This window comes from Odocoileus virginianus, chromosome 5, assembly GCF_023699985.2.
Source record: "Odocoileus virginianus isolate 20LAN1187 ecotype Illinois chromosome 5, Ovbor_1.2, whole genome shotgun sequence".
NCBI lineage: Eukaryota > Metazoa > Chordata > Mammalia > Artiodactyla > Cervidae > Odocoileus > Odocoileus virginianus.
The window spans coordinates 10,446,520-10,452,052 of NC_069678.1; the positions used below are offsets into that span (position 1 = coordinate 10,446,520).

The 5,533-nt window shown below is 44.8% G+C and overlaps 1 pseudogene; it reads left to right on the forward strand.

The window, feature by feature from the left end:
- The first annotated feature begins 1,582 nt into the window (after positions 1-1,582).
- On the forward strand, positions 1,583-4,403 carry LOC110146629 (ephrin type-B receptor 1 pseudogene; annotated as a pseudogene).
- Positions 4,404-5,533: the final 1,130 nt, after the last annotated feature.

The window sequence follows — 5,533 nt, forward strand, 5'->3', positions numbered from 1 at the left end:
GAACAAATGTGATTGCCAGAGACGAGATATGATAAAAGAAATTGGGAAGGGAGATTAAGACTTACAAGCTTTCAGTTACAAATAAATGAGTAAGGAGTTGAAATATACAGCATGGAGACTATAGTCAATAATGTAAGTTTGCTTGCAGATGTAACTAAAATTATTGTGGGAATGATTTGTAATCTACAGAAGCATTAAATCATTATGATGGGCGCCTGGAACTATCATTGTTGTAAGTGAATTACACTTCAATTTTTTTAAAAAGTACAAAGAACTAAGAAAAAAGCAAGTCCTACACAAATCTCTACTAAATTCTCCATGGGTGTAATGTTTCTCTTTTCATGAATAATGACATGTTTAATAATAAAGACTGAAATTTTGAAGAAAAGATTCAAAATAGGAAAGTACATCATAGATCAGGATTAAACAACTCAGAAATGAATGCACATTGCTCCAAAGATTAATAAAACATTGAAAATATCATTGTAGATAAATTTTAAATTAAGAGAAATATAATAAAAATGTATTATAAGAAAGTAGAGGGGATGAAGGAAATTCTTAAACCCTATTGAATAAATATTTCTGGAAAATAAATACAGCAAAAAAATTGCAACTTATTTGATGAATGTGTCAAAAGTGGAAGATATATCTGATATATGAATGATTAGAATAAATGGGGAAAAAATCAAAGCCAAGATGGAAAGCAAATACTAAACATTATCATGCAAATTATTCTGAAAGTAAAAAAAAAGTTTGAAACTGTTTATTAAACAGACCTATGAGAATTAACTTGCAATTACTAATAGCAAAAGATGTTCTGGAAATATTATTGGGTTTTAAAGAAAAACAAAAGGCCTCTGGATATCTAGAATAAAAGAACAAGTGACATATAAGGAAACAAAAATTAGAATTTTATCAACCTTTATGAAGAGAAATACTCTGTGTTGGAAGTAAACAGGGCAACACAGTTAAGATACTCAAGGAGAGACATAATGATTCATGAATTCTTTTCCAGACAAACTGATTGGGTGTCAAAAGTCCATATATCCAAGTCATCATGAAAGATATAAAGTAATAATGTTACCTTGACTAATGGGAAAAAGAGACTTCAGAAAACAGAATCCTTTGAAAGACAGACACAAGGACAGATGGTAAATACTAAATTTACAGTTCCTTACTCAAATGAGACTGAATGAGCATTCCATGAGAGGGGGAGTGGACACTAGGGTGACTGCCTTATAATTATCCACTGAGTCCTACCTCTTCTCAGAGTGCTTTCTTATGTGTGTTTGATTTTATGGAAAATTATTATGAAGGCAACTAGATGGATAAATAGATTTTAATAAAAGAAACTTTAAATACAGAACAAACATACATAACTGAACATATAGAAGATAAATACACATAATAGAAAAAACTGTAGATAAAACTAAAGCTAAATCTATATGACCAAACAACTGAGCTTGTACTAAATACAGGCCTCAGGAGATGAGCAGTGAGCCCTCTCTCAATGTTGGTCCAGATAAGGCTCCTGATGGCGTGTGGGCTACACCCTCTAGAAAGGCCCAGCTGGGGTCCAGGATTGAGACCAGAGCCGGCAACACAAACACAGGTGATGGTGTCCTTGGGGAGATGCAGAGTCAGACAGAAGAGGGCTTTCTGGAGAGGGTGCAGGACCCAAGCACAGCCCGGGGATCTAGACATGACCGTGGGCCCTGATGTCCCCGGCAGTCAGTCCACAAGGCGCTGGGTCTGCTTGCTGCTCTCCCCTGAGGGAGTTGTCTGTTAGTAGGGAGTGTCTACAAAGGTCCCACAGGGGTAATTCCACCTGGGTATCTGGCCAGCAGTCTTCGACTGACAGTTCCCCTGGACAGTGAGACTGAGGCAGAAGAATGGGGGCTCTGGGATCTTGGACTAAAGGGCCAAGTCCCCCCTCCCCTGGGGCCCAGAGAGGAGCAGGAAGTCAGATGCCATGGGGAGTGGGGGAACTTGCCCACCCATCCTACACTCAGTACAACTGCTCCTGAGAACTGCGTATCAGAAATGGACAGACACCAGTAGTCTCTATTTCCCCTAATAATCCTTTCTAACCCCCAGCCAAACTCTTCTGACGTTTATGATTTTAAAGTATTAATTGCTATTTTAATAAAAACATATATTGCATATGTTTAGTGTATCACAACATTTAAGTTTACAGAAGATGCTGTTTTTAAACTGTAATAAAACAAGTTATACGTTATTAATGACTGAATTGGAATAAAAAATAGAAGAATTGTGGGTTTGGGGGTACTGTATGTTGTTCAGGTGGACCTTGAATGTTACCCACAGGCGGGCAAGACGCAGACTGAGAAGACGATGGAGACGAAGTCCAAGGCTTCACCCTTCCACTGTTTCCGTCATGCACCAGGTCAGTGCCACCATGAGGAGCACCATGTTGTCATGGCCAACAGCTGGAGCAGCCCAATGGCCTCATCCTGGACTATGAGATCCGGTACTATGAGAAGGAACACAATAAGTTCAACTCCTTCACACTGTACGGATTGATGGCCTGCAGCCTGGCGTGGTATTCGGCAGCGGCTGGGGTGGTGTTCGTGGTGGCCATCTCCCTGTCTGCAGCAGGAAACATGCTTACAGCAAAGAAGCTGTGTACAGCAAAGAGGTCATCGGAGCAGGAGAGTTTGGAGAGGTGCCCAAGGGGTGCTGGAAACTTCCGGGCAGGAGGGAAATCTATGTGGCCATCAAGATGCTGAAGGCTGGGTACTCGGAGAAGCAGCGCTGGGACTTGCCGAGCGAGGCGAGCGTCATGGGGCAGTTTGACCATCCCAATATCATTCATCTGGAGGGTGTGGTCACCAAGAGCCAGCCGGTCATGATCATCATGGGGTTCACAGAGATTGATGCTTTGGATTCTTTCCTCAGGGAAATTATGGACAGTGCATGGTGATCCAGCTGGCAGGGATGCATCGCCATGGGCATGAAGTACCTGGTGGAAATGAACTACATACATCCAGACCTGGCTGCAAGGAACATTCTGATCAAAAGTCACTTGGTGTGCAAGGTGTCGGACTTTGGCCTTTCCCACTACCTCCAGGATGACATCTCACATCCCACCCACACCAGCTCCTTGGGAGGCAGCATCCCCGTGAGATGGATGGCTCTGGAGGCCATGGCCAACTCTAAGTTCACGTCTGCCAGTCCTCTGGCGCTACGGGATTGTCATGTGGGAAGTCACGGCGTTTGGAAAGAGACCCTACTGGGACACGTCCAACCAAGATGCTGTCAATGCCGTGGAGCAGGACTGCCGCCCCCCCCCCCCCCCGCCCCCACGGACTGCCCGGCTGCTCTACCCCAGCTCACGCTGGACTGTTGGCAGAAGGACCGTAACAGCCAGAGTGTCAGTACCCTGGACAAGATGATCCAGAGCCTGGAGAGCCTCAAGACGGCGGCTACCATCACCACCGTGCCGTCCCAGCCCCTGCTCCTCTGCTCCATCCCAGGCTTCACGGCCTTCACCACCGTGGGTGACTGGCTCAGCACCATCCAGGTGATCCACCACAGGGACAGCTTGCTCACTGCCGGGTTCACGTCCCTCCAGCTGCTCACCCAGATGACATCAGAAGACCTCCTGAGAATAGGGGTCACCTTGGCAGGTGATCAGAAGGCGATTCTGAACAGCATTCTGTCTATGAGGGTGCAGATGAGTCAGTCACCAATGGCAATGGCATGACAACTCTTTTTTTCTGTGGGGAGGAGAGGAAGGAAAAGGACCAGGCTCAAGGGGGAACCAGAGGTTGACCACTGTGGAATGTCCTGGAGAGACTGGCTTCTCACCTAAGAAATGCATTCTCATAATGAAGAATAAGCTGGACCTATTCCTAATAGGCAACCTTCATTTCTCAGTGACTGATGCACAATTAAGATGCCGTGGGAACCAAATATGTAATGATAAAAATACACAAAGGTGATATTCAGTGGAAGTGAAGACAAAACAGTATGCATCGAAGACCCCAAGAGTGGACTCAGCTCACACCCCGGGTGGGCTGGAATCATCCTTCAGCTAGAAGAAAGGGAAGGAGGTAGGGGGAAGACACAGAAGCAGTTTCTCGTTTTCTTCCTCACCAGTGACGTTCTTTTCTTTTCTCCTTTCATCCTCCTCCCCAGGAGCCCCCTCCCTCCCCACACATCTATCTCCCTTTGCTCATGACTTGTATAGGGAAGTTTCTTCAAACAAACCTCAGCTCCTGAGACTCAAGATGTTTCGCCAGTTGCCAAAGGACCTTGCTGAACACTGCATAGGGGATCCAATCAATTCAATTAATGTCTTCATATTGAAGAAGAGATGTACCTTCAATCAAAAACCTTGTTTTTCTTTTGTTTGCATTTTCTGCAAAAAGGAAAAAGAAACCAAAAATTGGGGGGCGGGGGGATGCAAGAGCACAGTCTGTGTTATCAAGTAACCACTTGTTCGTAATATGCAAACAAGAAACTGGAAAGTCTTTGCCCCTAGAAAATCCACAGGGGCTGGAGCATGTTATTGATCTGGTTTTCTGATTGGCCCCATTGGCCTGTTGGCTCAATGGGGAGAGAGAGTAGGGAGAAAAATAAAATGAAAAGGGAAAAATTTCCAGAGAGCTTGCAAATAAATTCAGACAGGAAACAAGTGAGTGGTTTGAATTGGATGCAGTGTGGGCCATTCGAGAATGATACTGACTGATTCATTATTCTTGGTGACATCTGAAGAGAAGGAGAAGGAAGTTGTTGCTGGAGAATGTTCTTCCACATCCCCCAAATCTACAATTCAAGATGGCGAAGAAGAGAGTTCTTCTTCCCCTCGTCTGGAGACTGGTTTAAGTCATGTGAAATCTGAGGAACGTTTCAAATGTGTCTGTTTCTCTGCATTCTTTCTTGTACATCATTGTTCAATTCACTTATGTAAATTCTACCGAACATTTAAATATTTTTCATTTCTCCTTTTACCTTAATCCCCTTGTTAATTTTATCTAATTAAAATGAGCAGAAGCATGTCTGGGTTTACAAAGAAAAAACAGAAAGAATTGGAATAAAAAATAAAAGGAACATGAGTGACTTGAATCCTGCCACTCATTCCAAGTGCACACGGCACTGAGCTGCTTTCTGGTGTTTCTTTAGCTGGAGTTGGACACATACACAGAAGAATCTATGGAACCTCCAACTCCAATTGAGAAATGGTGCCCCGAGGCTCCAGAGGCTGAGGGACCCCAGGCTCAGCTCCTTCTCAGGCTGGCTGGGACCCTCAGGGCCAAGGAGCACCCACAAGGATGCAGAGCTGCAAGGGGACTCCCTGCCTGCACGAGCTCTGGGCACCTGTGTCTCCTCCACTCTATTCCCAGAAGCCTAGGACTAGGGAGGGTGGGCCCATCCCAACCTCTCACTACAGCTGGTTTTGAACTAGGGATGCTTCCTGATGCCTGTAGGGGGTTGGAGGCCAGAGCTGGGTCCTGCAGAGGGAGATGAGGAAGCCCCCACGGGGGATCTTCAAAGAGAACATGCTGGA